Below are 24,079 nucleotides of genomic sequence, written 5' to 3' on the forward strand. Positions count from 1 at the left end.
CGTGCGTGCGTGCGTGCGTGCGTGCGTGCGTGCGTGTCCAGTGCCCTGACGTATGGTGCCCCTCTCTCTCCAGAGCACTACATGGTGTCCATACATACATACATACATAGTACAGTACAGACATCTCTCTGTTTGACACCACTGTCACCTCGTCACCCTGCCACTGTCAGAGGACCACAGTTCAGATGTTGAGGAATCGAAAAGGGACTTTGGCCGGCAGTGTTACGCTTAATCTTTCATACTCCCTTGTATAGTGGTGTTGTGCACCAAAGATTGCATATCTACAAGCTCATAAATCTGTTATTTTCAGGCAACACTGTCGTATGACAAAGGTTGAATCAAACTTTGGTCTCAGAGAGGTCATGCATATACATAAAATAGAATTGTGCTAAACAGCACTAAAAGTAGTTATTTCTGTTGTATCTTTCTGTTGTATGAACATAAGGCTGCTGTACTTTTTACCTCATACTAAGCATTTAAACTAAGTATGAGGTATAAAGTACAGCAGCCTTGTGTTCATACAACAGAAAGATTGGGTATTGGGTAAGACTGACCTTATGTATCTTTCAGGACATTTCAGGACCTCACCAAAGTTGACTGTTGCCACTACTGTTGGAGCAGCCATAAACGACACAGGTTCATCCCGATGTTCTGTCTTTGTAAAGTTAGTGTTAGTAAAAAGCAGGTAAAAGAGTAACGTTTGAGCAGACTAACATACGTCACTTTCCCATTCAATGTAGTAGAAGTTTACACTGCAGATATGTCGTCTCCGCTTACAGGAAATACGTTGCCTGCGACCATGGGACCCATTTCTGAATCCGTCTATATAGAGCGTGTCTTGAGTGTACGGTACAGGGTTTGATGAGGTCAGATCAACATATGGAATGTCAGGACAGGTCAGCTCCATATGGAGATCTAAGGGTGGCAGCTGGTGCAGTGTCTTGAGTGAACAGGGTTTGATGAGGGCCCAGGTAGGGCCAGGCCTTAATTTTTGGGCCTGTTGAGAACTATAGTTTTCGCCGGCTGCCGGGCAAGGCTGCACTAATAACTTTGGGGCAGGCCCGTCTAGAGTTTTAATGGACAGGTATCAGTCAAAAGGGAGACATCGAAGAGACAGGACGGATGGGGAAGAATCAACATACTGTATGTCACTGAATGTCAAAACAGGTCAGCTCCATAGTACAGTGTATGGACCTCAGGATCTGAGGTTTGAGGTCAGATGTAGAGTAGCCTCGGAAACCCAGACGTTTTTATTTCCAGGGAGAAAAAAAAGTCTGGGTCCGAGTCCACTTCAAATTGGCATAGAGTAGCGCAAACGTCGATCACTCTCTGCTGATTTCTGATCGTCTGCACCTTTGTTAAATTGACGCACACACGCACACCCGTACACACACACACTCCTCTCTCTCTCTGTCGCTCTAAGTAATTAGTCTCATGTCCAGCAGCTGCACACAGTTTCTGCCGGCGGATCCTGCCGGGAGCTGCCTATGCCATAGAAAGCATAGGTGAGTTCCAGGCTAAATGTAGAGTTGCTGGCCGGCTCCATAATGCAGATCTAAGTGATGATCCAGTCTTCTCCATGCATGGCTGTCCAGCATTTGATGAGGTCAGTGTCGTGATCTTCATATGGAGACGGCCATATATGGAGCGTCGACCATATATGGAGATGGCTATATCTGAAGTGTCGACCTATGGTGGTGTTACTTGACTGACGGATGGGATTTGCTGGTTTTCATAGTAATCTGCGAGACTGCAACCTACAGTCGCAATAACCACTTAAAACCGTATACTCCAAACTCCATACTCCATTTTTCCCTCTACACACCAAATCTCTATATAAATAGCCGATTGTAGCTCTGCTATTTTTGCAGAATGTTTGCCCAAGAATATAGCTGACTAGAGTTCATGTGGTCAAAGTTGCTAAATATATCACCTTTTTCAAATGGTGCTACATATATAGAACCATTACAAATGATTAAATTAAGCTGAAGAAGAGACCCACGTAGGCTGCGAATTGTACCCGGGTCTCCCGGGTGGAAAGCCAACATGTTGAAAAAAAAAGAGCTGCTGAAAAACCAATGTTTTTCTGTGTGCTGTATATCATCTGTCAGGGACTACTAAACATGCTCTACATACATTATATCATCATATGGCATCAGCATTCCCTGCAGATAAGAAATCCAAGGTGATTGAACTGAAAAATAGGCTTGTCGACCGTACAGCCCATGAGTAAAACTCAACACTGGCGAGTCATATACCGGTAGTTTTATCTAGTCACCCATTTATCTTTGTGCGTGTGTGTGTGTGTGTGTGTGTGTGTGTGTGTGTGTGTGTGTGTGTGTGTGTGTGTGTGTGTGTGTGTGTGTGTGTGTGTGTGTGTGTGTGTGTGTGTGTGTGTGTGTGTGTGTGTGTGTGTGCATGTGCGCGTGTGCGTCAGTGCGTGTGTGCGTGTGTGACTGTGTGTGTCTTCGCGGGGAGGGGGAAGGAGGGGGTTTCAACTAAGACAATTGATATAGGTACTTTGGGGTGGGCCCATATACGCCCCTCCCCAAGGCAACAATCCTCTGGTTCTGTCCGGTGATGAGACGGGAAGAGAAACAGCAGGAAACTGCCTCCAGACTGAATTATGCATGTCTCCATCTGCTGACAGAGGACACGTCTGTCAGGGCTGCTCAGTGTCACTGCGCTCTGGATGCATGAGGATGTGTTATCCCAGTTTGGGCGGGAACCCCTTTTGGTGTTTAAAACATTATGTTATAATTTAGCTATTGAAAAATTGCAGATCTACAAGCTCATAGCGCGCCACCGAGTGGCGCGCTACGAGCTTGTAGGTCTGCTATTTTTGAAAAATCGTGAAAATATTTATTTCAGAAAACTGGAGGATTTAGAAGAATGTCAGGCCTAAATGGGTTATACACAGAACACACGCACAGATACACACCAAGATCCATAACTCACTGGCCCTGTGCCGTACAGTAACAACCAAGGCAATCCTCCCCATGACTGACAGCGCCGTTCACCAGTGGAAGGAAAGTAATTGTGCATTTACTCAAGTACTGTAGGCCGCCGTAGTGTGACGTCAGCGGTCCGCCCACCGGCCGGACCTCCCTTACGTAAATGGTGCATTTATATAGCGCCTTTATCCAAGGCGCTTTACATAGATTGTGCATTACATTCACCCATTCATACACCGATGGCAGCGGAAACCATGCAAGGTACCAACCAGCACATCGGGAGCAATTAGGGGTTCAGTGTCTTGCTCAAGGACACTTCGACACTAACTCTGGGGGAGGCCGGGTTCAAACTGGCGACCTTGCGGTTTCCATCCGGAAACTCTACCCCTGAGCCACCGCCGCCCCGTACAACATAACCTTTTACTTCAGAAATTTTCATCTGATCTGGGAGCTCACATGCATAGATAGCATCACGGCGTGTATAGTGAGCATGTAGATAGTGCTATTTCTGAAAACTTTTGAAACACTTTTAACAGGGTATTTCTGCATTGTGGTCTTGCTACTTTTACTTAAGTATACAAAATATACGGAGTACTCCATCCGCCACTGCCATTCACTGCGCTTCAGTTGGGTGTCATTCAGCCAACTGATTTAGGGCCAAACGCTGCAGAATGCATCCATCAGTGTCCCCAGCAGGGCATGTGTTTGTGGATGTGAATGCAGATCACGGTCAGCTGATCCTCTCACATCCCCAAAGAGTTCCATGAGTCATTGCTGGGTGTTTAAAGCAGGGTGAAATCACTGTCCTATAGGCCGAGAGTATCGATAGTATAGTAGTGATCTGACCTGACAGCTGCCATTCCTATTGACCTGCACACATTCAGGACCAGTTGTTCCCAAACCTTTCACACAGAGACCACTCTATTTGTTAAAAAGTGTTTGAGATTAGGATACAGTTAAACCCAGTGAACTTGGTACTGGGCTTAGACTTTGATTATGACTTAAGGTATAGATACATTTTACGAATAGCCCTATACGTCGCACGGCTTACAATTCTACAAAAATGGTTAGATGAGGATCCCCCTGACATAAAATTATGGTACGAAAAACTCATGTCGATACTGCCAATGGAGAGGTTATCATATGTATTAAGAGGCAATTTTACTGACTTTGTTAGAGATTGGTCACCTATTGCAAGATTTTTAAAAGAGGAATGGAAAAGAGTAATATGTATGGGTGTAACTGTATGAGAATAAGTTAAACTAGTATGAGTTCAACTGTATGATGGGAGTATACCTGACTGCTATTTTATTTCTGTATTATTATTTGCTGGCATGTTGTTGATTCTGTCTTTTGTTTTGTTTTTGTTTTTTTGTTTTGTTTTTTCTGTTTTATGTGTCCTTGTAATGTAATGTATGTCAATTGAGAAAATCAAATAAAAAACATTGAAAGAGAAAAAAAAACTTGTATACATTACATTACATTGTATGTTCTGTCAGGAGACTCACAAGTGCAGTGTTGGCGGCCATCCAGTGGGCCGCCTCAACTCCACGTCCAGTCGTCCACTGATAGATATTTTATTTTATTATCCATCCATCCATCTTCAACCGCTTATCCGTAGTCGGGTCGCGGGGGCAACAGCTCCACCAGAGAGCTCCAGACTTCCCTCTCTAGAGCAACATTAGTAACTTCCTCCTGGGGGATCTCGAGATGTTTATATTTTGTGATCATATCTTATAACGATGTTACAAATACCTTGTCTGTACTGTATGTGCAGGACCGCCCTGTCATACCATGTATACTGTTTCCTCTACTTTTTGCCTATTAGTGATTCCATTATCAGCTGTCACCCACTGCAGATTGCCACGACCTATACCAAGGGAAAATTCAAAATAATAATACCCAAATGGCCTTAAGACGAAAACAAGGAGGAAAACAAATGGCCTTAAAGATGGAAACAACAAGGAAAATAACCTCTCACCACAGTGATAAAGAGACAAATCTGGATTGAACAAGTTTAATCAAAGTCTCAACGTGACTGGAGTCATAAACAGACTTCAGACCAACTGTCGCCGGATGACAACACTATGACACCTCTATGTTATGATATTTCAACCTATTGACTTTCGACAAATATATTCCGTAAGTACGGAATATATTATACGCTCCTTTCTGCACTTCATTTACACCTGGTCGAAAATTTCCTTTTCTGGCCCCATATGTTGTTCCTTCTCCACCCGCCTGTTCTGACATTCCATATGTTGATCTGACCTCATCAAACCCTGTACACTCAAGACACGCTCCATATATGGCCAGTACAGAATGCATTCCATATGTTGATCTGACCCCCATGCCAAAGCACCAGCGCTCGCCCAGCAGTCTGCCGTCTGCCGTCACCCAGGCGGATGCGTGCACGTGACCTCGCCCTTTAGGGCGAGGTCGATTCTCGCCCTCAGGGCGTCTTACTGTTAGTATTAATTCTGGAATAACACTCTTTTAACATTTCTCGTGTTTGGCAAAGGACGGGTTTAATACCTATTCTCGAGATTTCTCAAGTTTGGAATAGATTGTGTAAAAGTTCTGTAACACTGAGAGGATACAAATGGAACAATTTTATGGCTTAAGGACCATGCTGGTGGTCCCCGGACCATATGTTCTACACCCACACATATGGCAGAAGCTTGAGCAATCACTCACAATGCAATGATCCTTGAGACGTCTGCATAACCAAGAGAGAGAGAGAGAGAGAGAGAGAGAGAGAGAGAGAGAGTAAAATGACTGCTAATGCTCACTGCTAATGCTCAGCTTGGTCGTACAAAAATATCCGATCATCAAGCTCGCAACGAGTCTGCGATGCTGTGCGTCATGGGCTTGTAGATCGGCTATTTTCAGCGACCATACAATGGAAGTATAAATCACGCTTGGCTTTAGGGAAGCGCTCGGCTGGATTAACGAGGACTGGAATTATCCTTTGAATGAGTGTCGGTCTCTCTCGCCGACCCACCCCCTCTATAACTCTGTATAGTGTGAGAGGTACCATTGTGCTGATTATGGCGCGGCATAAAATGAAGGCCATGTTATTTGATGGACCTTGCACATTTTCTAGCTACTCCGTTTAATGAGAGCATTTTCAGTGTAGCAAAGTAGTGGGGTTGCATTTTATTGAGGTAGCACAAGCAGTCAACTTATACATTGTACAGACCTGGTGTGCATGCCTGTGTGTGTGTGTGTGTGTGTGTGTGTGTGTGTGTGTGTGTGTGTGTGTGTGTGTGTGTGTGTGTGTGTGTGTGTGTGTGTGTGTGCGTGCGTGCGTGCGTGCGTGCGTGCGTGCGTGCGTGCGTGCGTGCGTGCGTGCGTGCGTGCGTGCGTGCGTGCGTGCCATGCATGCCTGATGACAAGAAGACTATATATCTCCCTTGACCAGGCGTGGGAGGATGTTCCCTTGGTATTTGTTTTCATGTAATCTCTCAAGAACAGATTCGGCGCTGTGCTACTGAATCTGTCGGCAGGAGCATCAGAACGGGTGTACATTGGGGATTAGTGGAAATGAATACATATGCGGCCCACCGGAAGAGGAGGGCTGAGGGCGGACCAAACGGGCCAACAACTGTTATCCACGCAGCGGGGTGAAATCAGCCCTCAACTGCTTACTAGGGCTGAGCTCAGACCTTTACTGCATTGCTGTATGGTTGTTGGATGAATGTTGTGTAGTGTCATGGCCGCCCCAATGCATTTCCAATGGAGGTCACATGGTTTGACACAACATTTGTGTTGTGTGAGGGGGAGGGGGCAGTCGAAACAAAGCTGAAAGCCATACAACAGACCATGTGACCTCCATTGGAAATGCATTGGGGCGGCCATGACACTCACAACGCTGTAAAGGTCTGAGTGAGGCCTAGGGGCGAGGCTTCCCTCACTTTGAGTGGCACCGAACACGGACGCCACGGGTGTCTTTCCGACAGACTTACCAGTGTGGTAACTGCCTTTCTGACCATGATTGTCCTTCTGTCGATGCCGGTGGGTCTGGTCATCTGTGGGTCTTCAGGTGGCTGTAGAGGCCGATCCTTGATCCACAGTCTATGTTGCAGTGGGTGCATATATGAATGGTTGTCATGGGGGTGGTGGTGGTGTGAGGAGCTGTTTTGGTGGTGGATCTCTGTTTTCTCTGTTACCTCTCACTAACCCTAACCTCACAAACACTAACACTAACCCTAACCCTATTCACACTATTCTATTCAGCGCGTAGTACGAGATGACAATTAAAGCCCACCTCATGTAAAAAGAAAGAGAATCCCCGCCCAGTAGGGGAGGGGCCGTCCCCTCCCCATATTTATGTCAGAAGCCATGAGGGCTGATTTGACCCTTTTGCCACTTTGCATTATCTACATTCTATTGGGTGGTGCTCTAGATTCATTATCTACATTCTATTGGGTGGTGCCCTAGATTCAGATTCATTATCTACATTCTATTGGGTGGTGCCCTAGATTCATCTACATTCTATTGGGTGGTGCCCTAGATTCATCTACATTCTATTGGGTGGTGCCCTAGATTCAAATTCAAGGAAACAAACAGCAGAGGGTGCTGTTTTTTTGCCGATGGGTTCCCAGATTGGTTTTCAATTAGAAGCCAGGGATCAAATCCAGGTGGTTACATTCAAGGCTCCTCTGGAGTCAGGTTTGGATACTTCAATATAGTCTAATGTAGCCTACTGTAGCACAGTAGCCACACCTGCAGACCAGAAGCCTATCTGTGTGTGAATTTGGCTGCAATAAACTATCCAAAGACATCAAGTAATGCTCTGCAGGCTTCATGTCAGTTAGTTCCTTCAGTGCATTTGGCACCAGCTGCCTGCAGTGACTTAAATGATCTCTTGGCACAGGATCCCTACCTGAAGCACCATCTTAACATAGTCAATTTGGCTCTATAATCCTGCACGATGGGGCATAAAAAACGATTCCTTCATCTGACCCCCTGCGTAGCACCTTAAACTTTAAACAGTCGACTTGAAAACTGCTGCTGGCAAAAACACTCCTCCCTCCTCTCGTCCCTGTCTTCCTCATACCAAGTTTAACATTTTATTCCAATCAGCCAAAGGGTCAAATGTTCCCACTGGCGGCCATTACTTTGTGATTGTCCCAAAGAATGCTGACGCAATTAGGAAATGGGAGGGGAGGGAATTAGATGGCATTAATTAAACAGAATTAAAGTGAAAGCGGGTTAGTGTACTGTGGTGCCGGGCGCCAGCAGTGATGCTGTGATTTACATGAGTGCGGTACTAAAGGCATCTGTGTGGAAGAGGCCGGCACCACCATGACTGAGACCAGCCGGGGAAAATAAATATAGGCCTAATGTAAGTACATACACTCAAGTGCTGTACATAAATTCTCTATTTTACATTTCTCAATGCTGTCTTACTTTATAAATACGTATACTTCACTACATATCAGAGGTAAAATCTTTACTCAATATACAATTATTTGAAGAGTTTAGTTATTATTTGCTTTGTATACCGGTATGTATATTATATCATTGTTACAATACATACATCAACCAAGGCCTAATTTCTGTTTTGTCTAGTTGAAAACAACGTTGATGATTCCAATACTTTTGTGTCATTGCTAATTTTACTTACTCCTGGAAAGTAAAACAAATCATCCACTGGCTGTGAGCAGCCTCTGGATTGAGCCTCACACATACTGTAACAGGCAGATCCTGGATCTGTTTGGGAATGTGCTTCAGTAGGCGTTTGGTAATGAATGAGGCCCAGCTGCATGCAGTCCACTCCTGGGCCATGGTGGAAAAAACATTTCGTTTTTTTCCTCCGACTGTCCTGAATTTGTAGTACTATTTCTGTTTTTGTATGTATGTATTTATTACATTTTTACTGTTTCTACTGTAGAGGGTATGTGCATGCATAAAGTTAGTGTCAAATCGAGTGTGCAATCAGAATTGCATTAACATTTCTTTTTGGATGTATGGACAGTCAAGGCCAGAAAGTAGTTTATTGCCACTCAGTAGGCGTTCCAGCATAACTTCCGGGTATGATGATGAATGATGATGTCAAGCGCATACCCTCTATTTTATTGCTATATTGTGCTTGTTGCTACAATGTCGAGGAGCCAAATCACAAAATTATACTCTCTCATACAGTATGAGAGAGTATAAGTATGAGTCATACTTGTATAATGGGATGAGAGATAATAAAGCATCTTGACAATTTATGTGACTGCCTGCCGGTTTGCACAAATAATGACAATAATAATCTTTATCTTTATCTTTATCTTCATACAGTATGAGAGAGTATAAGTATGAGTCATACTTGTATAATGGGATGAGAGATAATAAAGCATCTTGACAATTTATGTGACTGCCTGCCGGTTTGCACAAATAATCACAATAATAATCTTTATATGCTAGCACTTTAGGTGGAAACAATACTATACTATAGAAGATTAAGTTATAGCATTCAGCTCACAGCAGAGAGAGCTAGATCTGTGTCTCCCCCATGATGGTCAACTCACCTTGTGGCCTCAGCCAGTCACCCAAGCCTTTTCACACACACTTGAATAAATGGCCTGTTGTCTTGCACCTTAAAACAATGTCTGCCTCTTATTCCTCATGGCCAGGTGCCACAAAATGTTTTAAAAGAGGACACCGAGTTTGCAGGTTGTTCCAAAGTCCTGTCCGAGTGCAAAAGAAACTGATGTGTGCATGTGTGCGCGTGCGTGTGCGTGTGCGCGTGCGTGTGTGCGTGCGTGCATGTGTGTGCATGCTTGCATGTGTAAGTGAGACACCATTTGGTTGCAAGTGTGAAATGCCAAAGGTTTAACTACTTTGTCTTTGTTAAAAATGTATGACTTCCTCCTCTCCGACTAACTGTCTGAGAAGCAAATGTGAAAACCTCATGAATGATTCACACATGAGAAGACTTCTAGTAATAAATAAGTTAAACGTGAGACCTGCCCTCTTTTCTCAGAAATTAGTGTCCAACATAAACACACACACCGTTGCGGGTCCATTTTTACCCTCTCGGATAGATTGACACTCTGGATTTTACTGTGCAGAGATTCAAACGCAGTAAGCCTGATTTAGGTGTATATGTTGTGAGCTTACTGTATAGATTGGCTATTTGTGTTGTGCGATGCCCACACACAACTAAGCATGACTCAGGCTTTAGAAGAAAGCTACGCACTGTGACTGTTATGACGTCAAGTCAAGGTCTTTCATGTTCTCTACCACTGTGACTGTTATGACGTCAAGTCAAGGTCTTTCATGTTCTCTACCACTGTGACTGTTATGACGTCAAGTCAAGGTCTTTCATGTTCTCTACCACTGTGACTGTTATGACGTCAAGTCAAGGTCTTTCATGTTCTCTACCACTGTGACTGTTATGACGTCAAGTCAAGGTCTTTCATGTTCTCTACCACTGTGACTGTTATGACGTCAAGTCAAGGTCTTTCATGTTCTCTACCACTGTGACTGTTATGACGTCAAGTCAAGGTCTTTCATGTTCTCTAATCTCTACCACAGGTGAGCTGACCAGCTGTGGCTCAGGAGGAAGACTGACAGTTTGGGAACCGAGCAAAACAAACACTGAACGTACCAGTGTTGGTATGTAAATGTAACACACACACACGCACGCACGCACACACACACACACGCACGCACGCACGCACGCACGCACGCACGCACGCACGCACACACACACACACACACACACACACACACACACACACACACACACACACACACACACACACACACACACACACACACACACACACACACACACACACACACACACACACACACACACACACACACACACACACACACAATTTAAACACTTAAACCTATAGATGGCCGGGGTGCCCCAGCTATACGCTCAGTACTTGGTCTACTCTTTTTTCTCTCTACACCAAATCTCTTCACCAACAACGATCACGATCACGATCAAGAGCTTGTAGATCTGCTATTTTTTCAGGATGTACTCCCTCAATAGGGATGCTATAGGGTTTCATGATAACATTTGGGATAAAGGCACTATAGAAAGACCATTTTGTAAAACAATACAGGCTATTTCAGCCCTCCAGATAAATAATTTGAACACTTCCCCTCTATTTTGTAATGCACAGCACGTAGAAACTCATGTTGCACACACGCACACGCACACGCACACGCACACGCACACGCACACGCACACACACACACACACACGCACACACACACACACACACACACACACACACACACACACACACACACACACACACACACACACACACACACACACACGTAGAGTACAGTACACACAAAGTGGAACCTGTGATTTGGAAAATGGAGACAGCGAGCAGAAAATGTGCAAATGTGAACAGCGTGAGCACCACTCTGCAATCCAGGCAGCTTCATTTGAGATGCTTAATCAGAGCGACTGAGCTGCGTGTGTCTATTAGTCATTTTACAAGCTTTTGATACACTTCACTCCCACTCACACAGCGTACAACATGGAGAACTCCAAGAAAGTGGAGAAACTTGAAAATAAACTTGAATCACAAGTGTGAAATAAACTTGTGATTGATGATTGCACACATCATGGGTGTTGTAAAGTTTTTTGTTGTTGTTGTGGTCATTGCAAAATGATGTCTGTTGACGTCTTCAGATTGTCTATTGCGTTTTTAAGGCATTGTACTGCTTATACCTTTACAAACTGTCAACAAAGTTGTCAATCAATCAATGGCATTATGTATACATTTAATAGAGTGGAATCATGTATGGAATGGTGTGCTCAGTAAAGTACAAATATCCACTAAGAGGCATGCCTTAACTCTCAATATTTCTGTGTGTCTCGGGCATGTGATGCAATGTTTTGGGGTTATGTATGAAAAGGCACAAAATAATATTTGGACTGTGAACACATCAAAAAGTAATGTGGCATATGTTGTCATCACTAGGACAAACATGATGTTACTACACAATTTATTTATTATAGCCTAAAACATTGCATTTGTGTGTGCAACCCGCTGTCAGTAAGAGCGTGATCATTCTGAACAGAATTCTGCCATTCAATGTTGTGTAATCTGCAAAGTGTGATTGTCAATTAATTTGTGTCAATTATGTTATCACCAGTAAATAGGCTCTGATTTTGAAATGTCAGTGCTGTTAGAAACTCACATCACTGTGTTAAGGTGGCCTTACACTAGCCGATAATCGGGCATTTTTGACGCTCGGGGGTGCCGGACCGCTCAAAGCGCGATCGGGATCGGCCCGATCAACATCAAGAATGTTTGATATTTGCTCTGCCCCGCTCCGATTATCCTGTAGTGTGTGGTGCTATCAGATTTCAGATTGAAAAAAATCAGCTAGTGTAAGGCCACCTTTAGTCCTTCACGAGAGGAAGTTACTGATGTGTCACTTAAACATCAGTTGTCATTACAGAACAGCCGACAGTCAATTATACATGAATTAATTATAATTAATGTATTACATTACATGTATTACATTATACTATAATGTCAGGTATAGGATGAGAGGTACAGTTGGGTGCCACCGATATTGTCCCTTATCATTTGACCCATTTAGGCCTGACCTCAACATTTTAAAAAATCCTTCTAAATCCTCCAGTTTTCTGAAATAAATATTTTCACGATTTTTCAAAAATAGCAGACCTACAAGCTCGTAGCGCGCCACTCGGTGGCGCGCTATGAGCTTGTAGATCTGCTATTTTTCAATAGCTAAATTATAACATAATGTTTAAAACACCAAAAGGGGTTCCCGCCCAAAATGGGTTAACTGTCCTTTTGCGCAGATCACGCAAACCTCAGCAAAAAGAAAAGGACAATATCGATGGCCTCCAACTGTACACAGCTACAGTAGATCTGACAGGTGGCAGAGAGAGAGACATTGAATGAGATGTAAGTCAAGGCCATGCAGGCAAGCCACGTTTTGTATTTATTTGGCAGATCTCAACAACAAAGTGCTTTTTAAGCATTGAGATGATAAACCCATTAAGACCTGAGGCCGATTCTACAAATGACTTCGGTAACACTTGCTATGCATCCCATGTTTATAATGCATTATGAACACACTTGAGATTATCTCTCTATTTGGCTCTTTAGGATAGCATGCAATTCATCTTTGTTCTGATGGGAGGCATCTTGCCCTCCTCCCCACTACAGTAATTAATGAAATCAATATCGATGTTCCATTTTCCGCCAATTCATCCTTTTCTCTGCACTCCAGTCCATTATAAGACATTATAATCTCTTCTCATAACCATGTATAATTATATGTATAAGCGCTCATAAATAATCATAATACTTTATAACCTTAATCATAAAACACTATAAATGTATTATAATGACTTATAATATCAAGTATTATAATACTTCATAACTGTCACGATCCGTGACCTGTTCTGTCACTCTGCTGTGTTTTCTTATGTTGTTTTGTGCCTTCCTGTCTGCCCCTGTAGTTTTGTACCCGCCTTGTCTACTTTGTGATTAGTCTAGTTTTCTCCATCTGTGTTGTTAGTCTCCCAGCCAATCCCTGTGTTGATTTGTCAGTTGTATTCACCTTTGTCCAGTTAGTCCTTGTCTATTTATATTCCCCCGTTTTTTCAGTTCCTTGCTAGTTTGTTGATTATATGTTGCCTGTGAGTATTTGTAACCAGCTTCCTTGTATGTTTCATTCTCATAGTTTTCCCAGTATAGTTTTCCTTGTATTTCCTTGTGTTGCCTAGTGTTCTACTGCCTCTAGCGTTTTTGACCTTGCATGTAGGATTTAGATTTTGCCTGCTCCTCCTGTTTTGGTCGCAATAAATGACTGAACCTGACCTTCCCTGCCTCTGCCTCTCATCTTGCATTTGGGTCCTACACTAAACCTGAACTCACACCGTGACAATAACTTGCTATATGTATTCCATGTTTATAACGCATTATAAAAAATAGACAAAAAAGACAATATAATTTCTCAAACATTTATATGTATAGCAAGTGTTACCATTTTTTTGACAGCAGTAACTGCCTGTCATAATTTCACCCCCTTCCTATCGAAGTATTGGACAGTATTAAGATGTTGATATTCATTTTGTTCATCCTTAGGGCCCCAAATCACTTAGAAAGCATGAGTGTCCATTTCAAACACATGTGTTACCCTAGAAAGCAGCAACTGCCTGTCATAATTTCATTTCATCCATCCATCCATCTTCAACCGTGTATCCGTAGTCGGGTTGCGGGGGCAACAGCTCCACGAGAGTGCTCCAGACTTCCCTCTCCAGAGCAACATTAGTGACTTCCTCCTGGGGGATTCCGAGACGTTCCAAGGCCAGTGAGTCGATGTGTTTCCTCCAACTGCGCCTTGGTCTGCCCCGGGGTCTCCTCCCAGTGGGACGTGTGTCGAGGACCTCCCTAGGGAGGCGCCCGAGCGGCATCCTAACCAGATGCCCGAACCACCTCAGCTGGCTCCTTTCCAGGCGAAGGAGCAGCGTTTCTACTCTGAGTCTCTCTCGTGTGACTGAACTTCTCACCCTATCTCTAAGGGAGATGCCAGCCACCCGTCGAAGAAAACTCATTTCAGCCGCTTGTATTCACGACCTTATTCTTTCGGTCATGACCCACACTTCATGACCATAGGTGAGAGTAGGAACGAAGATTGCTCGGTAGACGGAGAGCTTTGCCTTCTGGCTCAACTCTCTTTTCGTCACAACAGTGCGGTACAGCGACTGCAATACCGCCCCATGCCGCTCCGATTCTGCGGCTGATCTCCTTCTCCGTCCTCCCCTCACTCGTGAACAAGACCCGAGATACTTGAATTCCTTCACCTGGGGTAATGCCTCATTCCCCACCCGGACTGCACAATCCACCGGTTTCCTGCTGAGAACCTTGGCCTCAGATTTGGAGACGCTGATCCTCATCCACATGTGCGTGCGTGCCTGTCTTACAACAAAGCGTTCAACGGTGCATGTGTGTGTGTGTGTGTCTATGCTCGTTAGTGTCCACTCTAATCATTGAATGCATCAAAGACAGCAATCACTTTGATATCTGCCGGAGAGGTGAGGGGAGAGTGTGTGTGTACGCACAGATCTGCAATTCTGCCTATATTGCCTTAAAGCAGGGGGTGGCAGCTGCCGGGGAGGTGGCGGTAACTGCCGCTAACAACCGCGGCGGTGCGTTGGTCCGACATGTGTTGCGCCGTGCTTGTGGTTATAGTTAGGGTAAGGGTTTGGTTTAGTGTCCTGCCACGTGAAACACTACCGACTGCCGCGGGTGTTCCGTGGCTCATGCCGTTGCCAGAAAATGCACTCGCTGTCTCTCACAGGAGGAGGAACTCACTGCTGCCACCAGCTGGCGGAGTCAGGTTATTTAAAGGCAACAGCAAAGAGAAAGGTTTTAATTTTGGGAGGTAGCAGGTATAGCCGTCTGTTTTATGTATTTTTTTGGGAGACCTGTAAAAACAACTTTTCAGTACTCAGGTCTAGTGAAGATGAATGCATGGGCAAGTTTTTCCAAATCCTGCTGAGACGTAAGTTCTTGTACCTTGATGATATTATCAAGGTGTTAGCAGACTGACTTTTTAATATTCTTAATGTGCCTGTTGAATTCAGATCTGAGCCCATGACTATAACAAGATGTCTGGCTTAGCTTATGTTTTTGGGATGAGGTTTTAAAAATTGCCAATTGAGCACTGACTTAATCAATCTTGTTTGGCTCCAAAAATCAATTACTTCAGTTGTGTCTTTGGTTAATTAAAGAGTATTCTGGCACAGAATGTTGATTTGTTCAAGGCATTTATAATATCTTTATTAGAAGGATAAACCCTTGAGATGCATGATCATCTAATTTTAGAGGGGGTCCTCAAATTTACTTGGAGAGAGAGAGAGACAGAGAGAGAGAGAGAGAGAGAGAGAGAGAGGTCTATAACCCATGCATACGCATGCCATATTTAACATCAATTAATTCACAAAACTTACATAGTTGACATTGTATCCATACATCACACATCAACACGGATCTGCATCATTTCCCATCTTCCATCGTGATTGGCTAAGATTGGCTTCCAAAGCTCACATGATTGGTCCGTTTCGAACAAAATCCCACAAATCACAAACACAGTGTGCAATTTACGTGAAATTATACACGCACATTTCCACTAGGCCGAGGACGACATGCCACTATTTTTTTTCCAAATCAGCCTCACGGTGGCGCTATAACAGGCGCTATACAGATCGATGCAATTCCTGCATCGATCTGTATACAACTTATGTATGCGCACTCCCTAGAGGCCATGGAAAAACATTTTCCCTGCATCCCTCCACATCTGCCAGTTATAGCGCCACCATGAGGCCGATTTCTGCAAAACACATTGTTTATGTTAGTCGCACAGATTTCATCCAAATCTCACGCAAACCGGTACACATGATCTCTGTAGTCATGTGATCAAGACGAGTCTGTTGGATTTCTCAGATTCTACAATGATTGGCTAAGATTGCCTTCCAAAGTGTTCAGGAGTGGCCCGTTTTGTACAAAATTCTGCACATCCAGAATTCTATCCTCAGAGATGCTCTGAGTGATCTGGCTCTGTATTTCCTCAACAAAATGAAGAAAATTGTTGCAAAAAAACAAACAAACAAAAAAACATGTTTATATTACTCCTAAACATTTTGCCAAACATCAAACACACTCCTATCCTCCTGGTGGAGACATGTGCCCAGAAGGGCACTTTTTCTAGTTGTGAATAAATGTGCCTGTTTGGCTTACACCCACCCTGTCTCAGTATGATCAAGTAATTAATTTACGAAAAAACACAAAATGTTAGAATATGGATATGAGAGGTTTCTGGCCGACAGCAACGATATAATCAGCCTAATCCAAACCAGCTTGCTACTTCACCAACCACACTGTGCTCTTCCAGAAATAACCAAAAGTCTGTTGCAACTCCCCACCCAGCGCGCCGGTTCCCCAAAAGACCCGTACTTTTTGTGGATTTGGTTGTGGTGATACGAGCACAACGTACAAGAACTTCAGTGGACGTACCGATATGCATCATTCACACATGATGGATGTACCGATATGCATCATTCACACATGTCATTCTCACTCTGCCTTCAAGGCGTGAGGAGGAAAAAGGCATGCACAAAAACACACTGCACTTCAGAGACCAAACCATGAAAATGCGCGCGCGCGCACACACACACACACACACACACACACACACACACACACACACACACACACACACACACACACACACACACACACACACACACACACACACACACAGAGAGAGTACAGTACACAGAGAGTACAGTACACACAAAGTGGAACCTGTGATTAGGAAAATGGAGACAGCTTTGAGTTTGAGCAGAAAATGTGCAAATGTGAACAGCGTGAGCACCACTCTGCAATCCAAGTTATTGTTTTATGCAGTTTTCACCCTGCCACTGCTATCAAAGTAATGTTCTGTTCATTGTGTATTGCACCGATTTCATAAAGTATTCCCCACGCATTCCCCATCATTCATCACAATGTACCCTTCCATTCTGCAGCAGCATGGAACACAGTGTGGTGTGTACCATTCAGCACCAGTACTGTCCAACTACAGCAGCTCGCCCTCATCCATCTGAGTAATAGTTCTACGGGAGTCACTTGTGGAGCGTGATAGTGTAATATGCATCACATTTTTTTTGCTGTTTGCCAAAAAATAATTCCCCCTTCAGTCTTGTTGTAGGCTACTCAGCATTCCGTTCTGCTGTGATGCAATTAAGAGCTCTTTGGGTTCAATTTGAAGAGAACTTTTGGACTGGAGTGCAGAGAAAAAGATGAATTGCCGGAAAATGGAACATCGATATTGATTTCATTAATTAATGTAGTGGGGAGGAGGGCAAGATGCCTCCCATCAGAACAAAGATGAATTGCAGGCTATCCTAAAGAGCCAAATAAAGAGATAATCTGAAACTACTATAAACATGCTTTCATGAAATTCCCATAAAAATCATAAATGAGCTTTCTAAAATGCACAGTAGTGGAGTTTGTAGTGATGCAATCTGGAAGTGAGTTCACTAAGGGTTCTCTGACCAAATTGCAATGCCTTTTTCCCCCCTTTTGAAAAGTTTTGAAAAGCAGGTCAGTGTTTAACTAACATAAATCTATATGCTACTGTGTGTGTGTGTGTGTGTGTGCGTGCGTGCGTGCGTGCGTGCGTGCGTGCGTGCGTGCATGCGTGCGTGCGTGCGTGCGTGCGTGCGTGCGCAGTTTGGTCTCTGAAGTGCAGTGTGTTTTTGTGCATGCCTTTTTTCTCCTCACGCCTTGAAGGCAGAGTGAGAATGACATGTGTGAATGATGCATATCGGTACATCCACTGAAGTTCTTGTACGTCGTGCTCGTATCACCACAACCAAATCCACAAAAAGTACGGGTCTCTTTTTTTACTTTCTCAGGGTGATATTTCGGGGAACCGGCGCGGTGGGTGGGGAGTTGCAACAAACTTTTGGTTATTTCTGGAAGAGCACAGTGTGTGTGTGTGTGTGTGTGCGCGTGTGCGTGTGCGTGCGCGCGCGTGCGTGCGTGCGTGCATGCGTGCGTGCCACGTACAGTACATACATACATACATACATACATACATTTATTTTTGTATTTAAGTATTGTGGAGATTATCTAATTCTAATATAGGCCTACTATAGGGTGATGGTCACGGTTTCCCCACCCCTGGAGGAATAGAACCTCTGACTTCATGGTGGTGGGCAGATACCTTTACCCTGTGCCACTCGACCCTTGTGGAAATTATGTGCAAATATCACAAGCTTTTGTTTGCTACAGAGCTTATTTTCTTATTTTATCTAAGCAGTGAAAAAAAACATCGGAAATCTACATTGTCTACTTTTGAATTCATATTATTCCCACCCTTGTGGGAATAACATTTGTCTTACATTTGTCTTACTAATGCATCCAAGGGCACAAGTTATTAGTTATCAATTTATTGGTTTTGTGATTTAGTTGTGTCTCTCTACTCAGTTGTCCTTGAGTTAATTTTACTGGCCTCTATAAATGCTTCGACGTTGTCCCACGATCCATACTGGAGCGATGCACACGTAACTCACGAGCCCGCCGTGTGTTGAGACCTAAATGTTCCATAATGAACGCAATTACAACGGACATCCGCCACACGGAATGGGCCACCACACTCCCTCACTCTATCTTCTGGTTTAAATGCCACTCGCAAATGCCTCCGAGAGGAGACTTAAAAATCCATTTCCCACTTCACTTCCCTGTTCGCAGCCCATTCGTCTTGCCGGGATTCCGATGTTTTGCCTATTGATTTGCTGTTGCCTGCTCTCATGCTTCGGACTGAAGGAGACCTTCAAAAGGAAAGGGAGGCCAGTAATGGAGTCATCTCAGTCTCCCGCCACCACCTGAAGTCAGTACTGGCACAGTCAAGACTCGTGGGACAAAGAGAACAAGGCCAAAGAGGAGGTGGCCGTGTCCCCTGATTTCTTCAAAGATGGTCACAAAGGGGGTTGAAAAGGGGTTGAAAATGGTTCATCATAATTACTGTATGACCATGAACCATTATCATACTTACTGTATGACCATGAACCATGTTCAACCAGTAGCAGAGATCCAAAGACCGAAATATATCTGAGTCATTGGATCTGTACTTGTATTGGATCTGTCCGAATTTGTATGAAGACTAAACATGGTTCAAATGGTAATTTTAGATTTGACAGACTATTGTCTGCATTATCTCTTCCATGAAGGAACAGAGTGCAACTGGAACTGGAGTGCAACACCAATCTCTCTTCACCATTATTTAGATAATTATTTCTTCTGTGTGATTGATATGATCTTCCATGTATATCAACCTCTCAGCACAGTGACGTGAGCCTTTGTCTCCAAACTCCTAAGCACACTTCCCCTGAGATGCATGCAAGCTATGACAACAGTTTTTTTTATTCCTAAGCAGAGAGCAGGATCGATAGATAATCGGCGAGTGAGGCGCTAACATGGTGCCTATATATAGCTCTCCGGGGAGATGCCTGTCAGCTCCAAGGCAAGAGAGGTCTCACCTGCAGGGAGGCAAGCAGCCCGCCCTCACTCCCCTGTCATCACCGCTGTCCACCTCCAAGTAGAGCATGTGAGGAGGGTATGGTGGACGGAAGGAAGCAAGGGAGATTACTGTCAGCTGTCAGCGCGGCACAATCCACGCTGACGACGCATATATTTAAAATGAGAACCTGTGACTGATGAATGAAGATTTGAAGAGATGAGGAGGGTGCTGTCAATCAACATCCTATAGCCAGCATAGATCACAGCAAAGGAATGAGACTTTTAGATAATCATTGTCCAGTTACATGTACAGGAAGGACAGAGACAGACAGTGTGAGACGTTACTGAACATTACACGTTTTTATTGCAGGTTGTTTCTGTTTAAACTTGTTTCCCCTCTGATGTTGTGTTCCTGTTTGGAGATGTCTATAAAGTTACCTGACCTCCACATTGCTCCGGCGGTCGGCTGTCGATCGGCCAGTTTGAAAGAGTCGCAAGTTTGTCGGCAGGATACTCCCGACGAGAAGCTCCCGTCGCTTGCTGTCCATATCGTCTTATCGACACGTCGGAAACCGTTGATGAAGAACCGAACATGTCCGGTCGGTTGCCGATGTCGGGAGCGATGCTATCCATGTTGTAGTGATGAGGGGGATAAATTACTCCACTGTAGAGTGGACTTCTAGTCTGCTCGTCATGTTTCAGGGCTGACTACTGGTATAGTGTGTGAACTAGATACCATATTCTCAATATCAACTCTCAATTAATACAATACCAATCAATCAACTCCAGTCTCCAAATCAACACCAAAGCAAGACTAGCAAAATAATGCTATCTTTGTTTGTTTTGGTGTGAAGCGCCGTGTTGCCAGATTGTGAGTGAAACAAGCGACCAGGTCTATGAAAACAAATCCAATAGAAGCAACCAGTTTCACTACTTGAGCCCTATTACCTCAGCTATTTTTTAAATTAATCATTAAAGCAAGCCCAAATAAGCAACTACACAACTACACTACACTACACAGTAATAAGCCCAAACTATAAAGCAACGGGAAACTATGAATATTAAGCTATGTTACAGGACAACTAGCCCAAAGTCGCTTATAATAAGCAGACCTGGCAACACTGCAAACCAGTGTGTCACTTTGCACTATAGTGTGGGTAGTGTTTGCCGAAAATATAAGGCACATGTAGGAAGAACAGCCACAAGTTGGAGAAAACTGTCAGACAGAGACCTTGGATGCAGAGAAGTCTGTTCTTTATTCACCGTTTCACAGACCATCAAAACTGAACGAAGGTATTTACACAGCAACTGGGCATGTTGGCCCTCGGTCCTCACACCTCTGCAGTCCTGCTTTGACTGACTGGCAGTGGGAAGTCTCCCTACTTATATAGGCTAAGCCCCTCCCACAGACCATACCAACCCTAAATTGATTCCACAATTTCCCCAGTTACTCAATGTCCAGAGACATCACATTTCCTATACACATTTACAGTGTTACATAATATTCCACACATTATCCACATAATACACAATGATAAATCAGAGTACTATAAACAAACCCTCATACTGTTGGTATGTTCCCCACACCCCACAGCTGATAGTTGCTCCCTGCAATGGAGTCAACCAATTATCAATCAACTTGAATCAAGCATCAAATAATAGATATATATATAATATATAAGTTCACTTCAGTGTCAGTGGCACAGTGAAATGCCACACAGTGCTTTCTGCAATTTGCATGGTGGAAAATAATCTTTCGTCAGCAGACTGTCTTTGTGCGGATAAAAAATGCTAGTCTGTTGCAATATGAGAGTTTTAAGTAGTCTTTGACTATAGTCTGGACAAGTTTCCTCAGTCTGGACTCTGGAGTCACCTTAAGACCTCATGCATATTGCTATCTCACTCCACTCAGGTGTGCAGCCACAGTCTGGACCTGAGGGGAAGCCGGAAGGCATGAACAGTGAACTTTAGGTTTGTTTCAGCATTTTTTGTTTTGCTACCTCCCTTCTCAACCAAGTTAACCCTGTTACTGTAAACACATCTTGGAAACTTACAGCGAGGTCTGAAAACTCTCCTGTTCAATGTACAGACATTTTAGAAATACACTGTGTGGAATTAGATGTACTCCCTGTACAGCAACCAATGGATTAAACCTAGACTTTCCTTTGGAGACTGTGTAAAAAGGAAACAGAGATATGATGCTGTTCTCTTTCTACACTTCACTACTCCCCAGAATGCACGATGATAACCTGATAAGGAGTTACATTCTAACTGTAGAACCGTAGAAGGCAGAGAATAGTGTGTGGGTAGGCTACTCCGCTTTCCAACTTCCTGTCTAGAATGCACTGGTTCTCAAAGTGGAGTCTGGGGACCCCCTGCATGCAGGGTCCTTGAGGAGGTTCCAGGGGGTCTCGAGCAAAATGAGGAACATTTTAAACACAGTTCAATCTTTTTGGCTTTTCGAAAATAGCTGTGCATGAGTACGCCATGTGAGTTTGTAGGTCCACTATTTTTTAAACATTTGAATAAATCTGGGAAAATAGAGGGGTCCGTGGCCAAATACATACCGTATATATTATATCAGTTTGAGGGTGCTTGGCATGAACATGTTTGTAAACTACTGTCCTAATGTGTCACTGGCTGCCATGCATCACATTATTTTACCTGTTTAGTATCCTTATTGTATCCTTTTATCCGTATTGATCTTTGTTTCATATTGTTATATTGACAGCCCTGTTTTGTGTGTTTCCTGTCATGCCCTGCTGTGTACACACCCAGCTTCCCTGTATGTACAATCTATGTTCAGAGTAAACAGTGAAGCTAGCTACAGTGCCATTACCTGGTCTCCCATCTCCTTATCCTTTTATATAAGTAAACGGTGAAGCTACAGTGCCATTACCTGGTCTCCCGTCTCCTTATCCTTCTATATAAGTAAACGGTGAAGCTACAGTGCCATTACCTGGTCTCCCGCCTCCTTATCCTTTTATATAAGTGTACAACACATATAATAGACACTTTTGACAGAATCATCTTGTACGAGGGGGCGATAGATGAGCTGGCCTAATCGAGTTTTAATGATGATAATATATATTTCAAAACGAATTAAGTTCTGTGCACTTTCAAAGTCTGAGAAAATAGTACATAATGTTTCTCACATTCTGATCTGTCTCTCTTTATCTGTCTCTCATGTCAGTGTGTGTGTGTGTGTGTGTGTGTGTGTGTGTGTGTGTGTGTGTGTGTGTGTGTGTGTGTGTGTGTGTGTGTGTGTGTGTGTGTGTGTGTGTGCGTGCGTGCGTGCGTGTGTGCGCGCGTGCACGTGTGCGTGTGTGTGTGTGTGTGTGCGTGCGGGACTCCATTCGTGCGTGCGTGTGTGCGCTTGCGCGCGTGTGTGCAGTACATTCTCGTGGACTGTTGCAAGTCTAGGGACAGTAGTGGGCAGCGAGGTAGGTGAGACCTGCCTCTAGGGGCAGTATTGAGGCCTTTCAGATCAGCGACTTGACCAGCAAGGTGAGACCTCCCTCAGCCTTATGAAATAAAACAGCTAGCCTTCTTTTCATCGAATCAGCATGCTGGTAATTGCATACGACAGAAATGGATTTTCCTGTCACTTTCGAGGTTTATGAAGAGGGTCTACTGGGATTATTTATTTATTTGTGTTGTGTTTGATTTTTCAGCATCAAAAGCTAATAAATCGTCAGGACTCGCCCAGACTGGCCAGTCGCATACTCGACAAAATCAGCCATGCTTGATGCGGGGAAAAAAATAAGACAGAACATTCTGCGTGGACGGTATATGTTCGCGGGTCGACACGCCTGACCGTTTTTCTGATTGTTTTAAAAACATATGAATCTACAAAAAAGAATCTGGATGGCAATATTTTTATTCCCATTAAACTTATCACAATGTAATAAATTGCTGATTTACTGGATGTCAGGTCTTGGCCGGCAAATCTGATGACAGCAGCAATTACAGAAACACATTAAAAAAAGTTTCAAGAGAATTAAATGAAAAAAATCAATACTATCTCCATCATTCAAACCATTTAGGTTATTTCCATCTAAAAAAGAAAACATGAAAAGAAGAAAA

This window comes from Electrona antarctica (assembly GCF_951216825.1).
Source record: "Electrona antarctica genome assembly, chromosome: 6".
In the NCBI taxonomy this organism is placed as follows: Eukaryota; Metazoa; Chordata; class Actinopteri; order Myctophiformes; family Myctophidae; genus Electrona; species Electrona antarctica.